We start from the raw sequence: 10,425 nt of genomic DNA on the forward strand, positions 1-10,425 counted from the left end.
AGCCAACTGAGCCATGTCCTCGGCTCCTGCCATTCCAACTTGTAACAGTTTAGGTTAGTTTGCAGTTTTTAGCGTCACAGAAAAGGACTACAAGCTGCACCGTTTGGCTCAACACTGTTGATGAGACCCCTCTGCATTATAGGCAGCAACATGTCTTTGTTCTGATCCTTCACAGTCTCTCTGTGACCACTCGACTTACGTATTTCTCCCAGTGGTGGTAATCTGGCTTGTTTTCAAGGTTTTTTGTTTGTTTGTTTTGTTTTTTTGTTTTTTGCTCTTTTTTCTTTAAAGTTTTTAAGGTCCAATAAAAAAAAATCTTGCAAGTCAAGTGTTGTAGCTCAAGTATGTAATCTCAGCAGTCTGGGAGGCTGATGCAGGAGGATTGCTTCAAGTTTAAGACTACCCTACACTATATATTCACACTTGATCTTAGCCAAAAGGCCGAGAAGCGATTACACTATATATTCAAACACTTGCTCAAAAAAAAAAAAAAAATCTGGGGGCTGGAGAGATGGCTCAGAGATTAAGAGCACTGGATGCTCTTCCAGAGGTCCTGAGTTCAATTCCCAGCAACCACACGGTGGCTCACAACCATCTGTAATGAGATCTGGTGCCCTCTTCTGGCCTGCAGGCATACATGCAGGCAGAATGTTGTATACATAATAAGTAAATAAATAAATCTTTAAAAAAAAAATCCTTGTATGTACAGAGCTCAAACATATTTATTATCTATTTTTTAGGTTTACTTATTCATTATGTACACAGTGTTCTGGCTGCGTGTTTGCCTGCACACCGAAAGAGAGCTCCAGATCTCATTACAGATGGCTGTGAGCCACCAGTGGTTGCTGGGAACTGAACTCAGGACCTGAGGAAGAGCAGTCAGCACTGTTAACAGCTGAGTCATCTCTCCAGCCCTATTATCTCTCTATTGATGGTTTCATACAGTTCCATTCCTCAGCAAAATTGCCGAGTCACATGTATGAATATATTAATTTTTTGTGTGTATGGGTGTTTCGCCTACGTGTATGTCTGTGTACCATGTGCGTGCAGTGCCCAAGGAGGCCAGAGAGGAGGTTGGATCCCCTAGGACTGGAGGTACAGGAGGTTGTGATCTGCCAGGTGGGTGCTGGGAGTCAAACCTACTTCCTCTGTAAGAGCAGCCTTAACCACTGAGCCACCTCTGCAGCCCCCTGTATGGATAGTTTACATTGTGATTTTTGTCAGATTGCAATCCCCCAGGTCTCAAGAGGAGCCAATCATTAATATCTTTGCCAGTTTTATAGAAGAAAATTCCATTGTATTACAAACTTTGATGGGAAGTTTGGAAGCAAGTGCAGACAAGCATGTTGCCTCTGGTTTTGTGGGGAACTCACTCCGTGCATCGGTGCCCCTGGGGACCACCTCCCTGTGCCTTTGCTCTCTCTTACCTTTGCATTCCTCACAGCACCGCCGCCGCCACTTGTCTGGACACGTGTCTCCCGTGTTTCCCCTCCACCAGTGACTTGTCTTTTCGTTTGTTTACGGAGCAACTGCTGGTTTAAATATAGTCTGTTTTTCCCTTGCTTGTTGTTTGTGATTTGGATAGTCCTGGAGGCTGTGTGTGTGTGACAAGCCCCAGGTTCAGGCTGGTGGGGGTGGGGCGCAGCACCGGCTGGACCCCAAGACTGGCCCTCTGAGGCACAAGCAAAGGAAAGGAAGACAGCAGAGGCAGCTGGGAGCCACTGGTTGGCAGTGTGCCTGGGACGCTTCCTCCAGGTCTTCCCGGGTCCTCCTGGGGAGTTCAGGGTGGCTGCCAGTGAGGACAGTCTCTCCTCCAGGCCTGGGCCCAGACAGGAGTGTGGGAGCCAGCCAGTGTGCACAGGACAGAAGAGGAAGAAGTGAGAGTGTCCGTTTAAGCAGGCAGTTCGAGTCCCAGGCCTGTAATTACCTTCTTGGGGGCCAGAAGGATGGCTCAGTGGGTAGAGGCACTTACTGCCACGCCTGATGATTGAGCCATTTAGTCCTGGGGACCACACGGTGGAAGTTGTCCTCTGACTTATACTAAAGCATGTATGAACTCTGTCTGTCTGTCTGTCTCTTCTCTCTCTTTTCTCTCTCTCTCTCTCTCTCTCTCTCTCTCTCTCTCTCTCTCACACACACACACACACACACACACACACACACACACACACAGAATTAAAAATGCAATGATCTACTTGGGCTGCCTAGCAACTGCTGTACAGATTAGTGGAATTCAACACTAGAAATTGATTTCTCACAGTTCTGGAGCCTGGGAAGCCCCAGGAGGAATGTCGCATCTTGCCATGTGCACACACAGATCTTCCTTGCTGTGTGCATGGAGGGAGGAAGGCTACCTTCTTTTGTGGTATGTCCCCCCAACCCCACAACTGTTTTTATTATTTAATTTTTTAAAGGCAAGGTCTTACATATCCCAGGCTGGCCTTGAACTTTCTATGTAAGGGAGGTCTCATCTCCACGTATCATCACACCCAGTTATGGCTGTGAATTTGGGGGCAACCCAAGCTTCCAGCCCCCAGCAATGCCTCAGGCTGTTTTCTGGGAGCCTAATGTTGGACTTATTACCCAATGTGCGAGCATGTTGACCAAGTTCCCTTATCTGTTTAATGGGGATGGGACTGGAATGGACCTCATGAACTAATAAATCAGTACCTATGAAATGCTCAGGACAGACTGTAATCAGCTTCCGAGAAAGTCTGCAGCAGCTCTTACCATCTCACTGAGCATCAGGGTTGGACTGTGAGCCCGGGAGAATTCAGTCACAATGAGAGGACGTCAGGCTTGAGAAATGGCTCAGCACTTGCCACCAAGTCGGACCTGAGTTCAATTCCTGGGACCCACATGGTGGAGGAAAGAACTGACTCCCACACGTTATCCTCTGACTTCTGCACACACACATACACATGCAATAAATAAAAATCAATTAAAAACTGATAATGTATGACTTCCGGGCCAGCTCACTAAAGACACTGCCATTGTCTGGCTTTTCTGAGCTAGGGGCCATGTTTAGGAGTGTGTGTGTGTGTGTGTGTGTCTGTCTGTGTGTCTGTGTGTGTGTGTGTGTGTGTGTGTGTGTGTGTGTGTCTGTGTGTGTGTGTGTGTGTCTGTCTGTCTGTCTGTGTGTGTCTGTGTGTGTCTGTGTGTGTGTCTGTGTGTGTGTGTGTGTCTGTGTGTGTGTCTGTGTGTGTCTGTGTGTGTGTCTGTGTGTGTGTGTGTGTGTCTGTGTGTGTGTGTCTGTGTGTGTCTGTGTGTGTGTCTGTGTGTGTGTGTGTCTGTGTGTGTGTCTGTGTGTGTCTGTGTGTGTGTCTGTGTGTGTGTGTGTGTCTGTGTGTGTGTGTCTGTGTGTGTGTGTGTGCGCGCGCGCGCGCACACACACTGTGAACAGGTACGTGAGCTGAGGGCAGCAACTCATAAACACTGAGTGAGCCACTCAAAGGTGGCTCCTGTTGCTCCAGTGAAGTCCTCAGATAAACTGGCCTGCAACCCAGCCGGTGTCCTCACCACAGACTCTTAGTGGCCCTGACGTAGCTTCTCTTGATGACGTGTTCACAAAACTGTGATAATCAATGTTTATTACAGTTTTTAGCTAAATTCGGGGATAATTTGTTAGGTGGAAAATCTTCGTTGTGGGGTGACAAGCTGAGGTGGGAGACCACAGGCAGCGTCAGCCTGGACTGTGTATGGAGACCTCACCTCAAAAAGAAGCGAAGCAGGAGGTGTGGCGGCTCACACCTGTCATCACAGAGCTCCAGAGGCTGTGGCAGGAGAATTGCCGTGAATGGGAGGTCAGCCTGAGTTACACAGTAAGTTCCAGATCAGTCAGGAGTTACAGACTGAGACCGCATGTAGCTCAGTTGGTAGAATGCTTGCCTAGTACGTGTGAAACCCTGGACTCTGTCCCCAGCCCCACAGTAAGCCAGAGGTGGCAGTACACACCTGTGATCTCGGCACTCCGGAGTTGAGGCAGAAGGATCGAGAGTTCAAGGCTATCCTCAGCTATACACTAAGTTCAAGTCCAGCCTGGGACGAGTCTGTCTCAACAAACACACGAGCGTATCTCACACCACTGTGTCCAGAGCTCCGCTGAGCAGATGGTAGCCAGCCCTGCTGCTCCCTATCCAGATGTGAAGGACTGTCATGGGTCAGTCAGGCTCCGCACCTTTGTACTGGAGAGGGCTAAAAGATATCACCCTAAAGTCTGGACTCTTGGCCCACAGAGATCTCTGCTCTATGGACTTTCACAGGTTAGCAACCTGACACAGAGATGTTGACTATCCTGCCCGAGGCAACAGAACTAACCACTGCTGAAGGATCCTAAACTTGACCTCAGCTGCAGTGGTCCCGGGTGGCCTCTTCCTTGCTCTCAGGGTCTCAGGGTGTGGCTCTGTTAGATATGACACTTCACAAAGCACTTTAACTCCCTTTTTCAGATCCATCAATCCACAGCCACCTCATATACTTGGCCTCCATGTCCCCTGAGATAGCTCCTTCCTTCCTTCCTTCCTTCCTTCCTTCCTTCCTTCCTTCCTTCCTTCCTTCCTTCCTCCCTCCCTCTCTCCCTCCCTCCCTCCCTTCCTTCCTTTCTTTCCTTCTTTCTTTTTCTTTCTTTCTTTCTTTCTTTCTTTCTTTCTTTCTTTCTTTCTTTCTTTCTTTCTTTCTTTCTTTCTTTCTTCTCTCTCTCTCTCTCTCTCTCTCTCTCTCTCTCTCTCTCTCTCTCTTCCCCTCCCTCCCTCCCTCCCTCCCTCCCTCCCTCCCTCTTTTCCTTCCTTAATTTTCTTGGTTTTGTGAGACAGGGTTTCTTTATGTAGCCCTGGCTGTCCTGGAACCCGCTCTGTAGACCAGGCTGGCCTCGGACTCACAGGGATGCCTCCTGAGTGCTGGGATTAAAGGCATGCCCACCATGCCTAGCCTAATAGTCCCTTACTTTAAAGACCACCCACCCCCCAGAGTCCATGAGCTGTTCATTTGTGTTGTCTAGACCTGGGGACAGTAGAAGAAGGCCATGGGGCTCCTGGCCCAGGCTTCATGTACTGAGTTCCTGGGACACTTTGCTCCTTTCTACGGCAAGTGGGTCAGGCCCCGTGGACATCGTCCTGGCCCCTGGGCACTGCATCATGCCCCAGAACCCAAGGGCCCGACCTTGCCAACTGCTCTGGCTTTAGCAGATCAAATGACCATCAGTTTGATCCTGTGATCCGGGCTGATTCATCGCTGAGGATGACATTGAAATCTATGGCTGAGTCCTCAAGCCCTAGAAAACAGCCCCCCCTGCCTTCCTGTCCCTGTTCCTGAGGGAAAGTCCGGAGAAGAAGCAGAATGCACCCTCACACCTTGTGGGGCGTGTGGGAAGGGGCAGGTGGGAGCAGGCAGGCATCTGACTCGGAGCTGCTCCGTGCGAACTGTGATAAACCAGGAAAGCATTCCACCAAGCCCGGAACACGGGTGTGTGTGTGTGTGTGTGTGTGTGTGTGTGTGTGTGTGTGTGTGTGTGTGAAAGGGAAGATGAGGTGGCTTCCGCCCCCATGGCACCACCATCCCCACAACTTCTTCAGCTTGGGCCAACTCCCCTGAGAATAGGCCGGTGGGGACAAAAAGGGACCCTCGGGGATCCTCTCCAGCAGCTGTTCCGTCACTGGTGGTGGCTGTGGCCTGCTGGGTATCACATTGCAAGTCTTGGTCAGAGAGAGTCAGAGCCCAGGTTCCAGCCGGTGGCCAGGGCTCTTTCCTGTGACCAAGAGGCCTCAAGCTCTCCGGTTTCTGAAAAGTCCCTTTTCTAGTGGCAATCCCAAAGAGCACAGACTCAGGGACTCAGCAGGCCTGTTCCAGCTTTACCAGTCCCAGCTGTGGACATGTGGCAGCTCCATATGCCAGCCTGTGCTTCAGCTCCCTCTTCTGTAAAACTTCTGTAAAAGGGAGACAATAAGCCTGACCTCTTCACTTGAAAATTTCAGCCAGGCCTGTTAGTGCGTGTCTGTAATCCCAGCCATTTGGAGACTAAGGAAGGAGGAATCAAAACTTGAAGGCAAACTTGATTGCCTCTCGCTTTGGCAATACCCTATCTCAGAATAAAATGGAAAAAAAAAAGCTGGCAGCATGATTATTTGGGGGGGGGGAAGTAGTAGGTTTCTCACTAGAGTTCATGGTCAGGTTTCAGAACCAGATTGAGTTGGGAAGTATTGGTTACTCCCACCACAGCCATACCGTTAATGCACTCGTCGGCACATGTTGCGTGGCGGGTCAGTATTGTGGCTTACAGGTATTGCAGCTTGCCGAGGTCACAGCCGAGTAAGGCTGTTGATGGCTTTTCTCCCCAGCAGCCTGCATAGCCCTTTCCAGGATTCGGAGAGCGCGCCAATGTGGAGGGAGCGTCTAGCTCAACTCCAGCCTGATCTCTCTAGAACCTGTGACGAAAGGGTGAGCTGTCTTCAGTAACAGGGTCTTATCATCAAATTCTGTTGGGCCACCAAGGGCAATGGAAACAGCCGGTGTTGTTTGGATGTGTACCAAAAAAAATCCCAAAAACAAAAACACCCATTGAACCCAGGCTTAATCCCCAGCACCACATGACAGAGCCATTTCATTCATAAACTCACTGCAGCTGTGACAAAATTGGACCTGTCCACATTTCATCAGGGATGGAGGAGGGGCCCAAGAGGTACCACGCTTCCCAGTATTATTATCTCCAACTGATGCTCCTAGGAGGGAGACTTGATGAGAAGAAGGGGTCCCGGTGGGAGAGGGGAGGGGGTGAGGGAGGGAAGGGGGGTTGAACATGACTAAAATCATCATACAAATTCATGAAATCAGCAAACAGGTTTTTGTTTTGTTTTTTGTTTTTTGTTTTTGGGGCTTTTGTTTTGTTTTGTTTGTTTGTTTTTCAAGATGGGGTTTCTTTGTGTAGTTTTGGTGCCTGTCCTGGATCTTGCTCTGTAGATCAGGCTGGTCTCCAATTCACAGAGATCCACCTGGCTCTGCCTCCTGAGAGGCATATATATATATATATATATATATATATATATATATATATATAATTTATTTAATTTTGTTTTTATGTGCATTGGTGTGAGGGTGTCAGATCCATCAGATCCCCTGGAACTGCAGTTAGAGACAGTTGTGAGCTCCCATGAAGGTGCTGGGAATTGAACCTGGGTCCTCTGGAAGGGCAGCTAGTGCTCTTAACCACTGAGCCAGCTCTCCAGCTCTGGCAAACAGTTTTTTAAAGCAGAGAAGGTTGCAGTATAGGTTGGTGGTATAGTGCTTGCTTAGCATGCACAAGGTCTTAGGTTCATTCTCCAATAACACACACACACACACACACACACACACACGCGCGCGCGCGCGCGCGCGCGCGCGCGCGCAAAACCAATGAACTGAAGCCGAGCTTGATTACATGAGCTCATTAGACTTTTCTCCCTACTTTCATGTTTGAAATCTTCATTCAATCCTGTGCCTGTAATCTCAGAATTTGGGAAGTAGAGGCAGAAGGATCAGATCCTCACCACCAGTCTTTCTCAAATTCCTGGCTCTACATGAGATCCAGCATTTTAAAACAAGTTTGCATCAAGCACGGTGGCACACGCCTTTAGTCCCAGCACTCGGGAGGCAGAGGCAGGTGGATCTCTGTGAGTTCGAGGCCAACTTGGTCTACAGAGGAATTGTAGGCCAGCAGAGGCTACATTGTGAGGCTCTGTCTCTCCTCAAAAACAGTCCTGGGCCCAACTCACCACTGATAATTCATACTGACCTCTTCACCCTCCGTTCCATGGCTCTCTCGTTTGTTCTAATGACTGGTAGTGGATTTATAAAATCCTGGTGATGCCACTGGCCCTGTCACTCACTCCTGGTGGAGCTTGGCCAAGTGACTGCCCGTCTCTGAGCCTTGGCAGATCAGCTGGAGACCGAGAAGGTGCTACGCCCTGTCCCACTGAGTCACTTGGAAGACTGAACGACAAGAAGTATGGAAAGGTCTCAGCACACTGGCCAGCCCATAAGGAGCACTCACTACCTGTTCTAACTGTGGAGCACAGGTTTGAGAGTCAGGCCATGAGCCAGGGCTGGGCTCTGCCGTTTGTGGCTGTGTGGCTTCAGCCACGTCAGTTAACTCTCTGAACCTCATTTCCTGCCGGGAGAAGGAAAACACAGATCTCCTGAAGGACAGATGTGAGGATCGAATGACCAGGCATGTTTTGCTGCCCGGTACGGCCCACGTGGGGATTGCCACATCTCCCCCCTCGGCTTTCAGCGGCACTGGCTTACCAGTGTCCAGGCTGGAGGCTGTCCCACTGTCCGTCTGCTGGGGTACAGCACCTGGCCTGCCCAGTGCAGCTGGAGAAATCAACAGGACCCTGGGACTGGCTTCTCCCAGGTGGCAAGCAGGTCCAGGACACAGACAGCAGCAAGGATCGACCACACGGCTGATACCAAACCCTCTGCCGCTCGCTGTCCATGGAGCCACCTCAGCCCCAGACGCTGGCCAGCTCTTCTTTCTCTCCTGCTCCCAATACCCAGAATGTTCCCTGTCTTTTCCCTCTCCCAGCCTGCACCTCAAAATCGAAATGCCCTCCCTCGGAGGCAGCCCCAGCTCTATTTTCTCTTCACTGTTTGAACTGTCTTAGCTTTGAGTTTCTTTTTAAAATATAAATTCTTGTTGCATGTGGGAGTCGGGATGACCTCTGGGAATCAGCTCAATCCTCCCAGGGCAGACCCCGGGAGCAAACACAGGTCTTTGTCCACAAGCCCCGAGTATCCCTTGAGTCCTCCCATTGGCTCTTAAGGATCTTTTCATTTGTGCTCTGGTTACCCTGGGATTCACTATGTAGACTAGACTAGCTTCAAACTCACAGAGATCCTCCTGCCTCTGCCTCCCGAGTGCTGTGATTATAGGCATGAGCCACCACCACCTGGCTCCATGTTGCTTCTGAGACAGGATCTAATATAATCCACGTTAACCTTGGACTTACTGTGTAGCTGAGAATGACCTTGAACTTCTTCTTTTTTTAATTATTTATTTTATTTCTAAAATTTAAGTATTATGTCGATGGGTATTTTGCCGATATGGATGTCTGTGCACTATACACGTGCCCACAGAACCATAAGAAGGTATAAGTTCCCTTGGGACTGGTGTTACAGATGGTTGGAGCCGCAATGTGGGTGCTGGGAATTGAACCCAGGTCCTCTGAAAGAGCAGCCAGTGCTCTTAATCGCTGAGCTGTCAGCCCTGTCACACCTCTTAAGTCCCCGTTGTCACCAGGGACTCTTTATAGCTCCCCTGGGCATTCCTCAGGGTCGGCTTCTTTGTTACACTGTCCCCTCAGAGCTGCAAAGTGGCTGCCCACTCTCTCGCGGGCCCATTCCAAACTGTCATCCTGCACTCATGTTTTCGGCAGGAAGGAAGTCCTTAGCGTTGGCGAGTGTTATTGCTAATAGTATTGACATTGGTAACTGCTGCATCGTTAGACAGAAAGGAATGAGATTACCAGCATAGGCTTATCTCTTGTGACTGGAGAGAGAACCCCTTTCCTGGGGCACCAGGCCGCGCATGCCTGAATGAACCTGAGGTCCTGTGAACCGGGAAGAACGCCTCTTCTGAGTTCTCATCATTTCCCCCTCAGATGGCCCAACTTGTTCCAACACCTCCATAGAGACACCAGAGGCTCACACTGGCCTGTGTCTCAGAGCCCCCTGCTGTGTGGCTTCACACAGGTCACTTTGCCTCTCTGTGCCTGACTCGCCTGTGGCATTGAATGGGGACGCGGCGGCTCTTGCACTGTAGACTGTCCAGGAGATGAACTGTAGAAGGCAAGAGGGTGCTTAGCACGGTGCCTGGAACGAGAGGAACCACCAGACCCGAAAAACCTGGCGTGTCTTCCCACCACAGCCCAGGCTGACCTGAACTCACAGCGGTCCTCCTGCCTGAACCACCAGGCCTGTAATCTGGTTGGGACTGGTCCCTCCTCCTCATCTACCCTCTCCTGAGACTGGCCCCAGATTTTTATTTTTTGAGGAGAGGGGGGTGATTTATGGAGAATGGAATCCAATCCTCATCCCACATGCTAGGCAAATGCTTTATCATTAAGTTCTCCTCCGCCCTCTTTTACCTTTAAAATTATTTATTTTTGTTCTGTGTGGTGTTTTGCCTGAGTGTAGGTCTGTGCATCCCCTGCATCCAGAGGAAGGCTCAGATTCCTTGAAACTGTGAGCTGCCATGCGGGTGCTGGGATTTGGACCTGTGTCCCCTGGAAGAGTAACCAGTGCTCTTAACTGCTGAGCTGTCTCTCCAGCCCCTATTTTAAAAGATTAATTTATTTTATTTTTATGTATATGAGTGTTTTGCCTGCGTGTATGTATGTGCATCATAGGTATGCAATGCCCACGCAGGCCAGAAGAGGGTGCTAGGACCCCTGGAAC

This window comes from Peromyscus leucopus, chromosome 2, assembly GCF_004664715.2.
Source record: "Peromyscus leucopus breed LL Stock chromosome 2, UCI_PerLeu_2.1, whole genome shotgun sequence".
NCBI lineage: Eukaryota > Metazoa > Chordata > Mammalia > Rodentia > Cricetidae > Peromyscus > Peromyscus leucopus.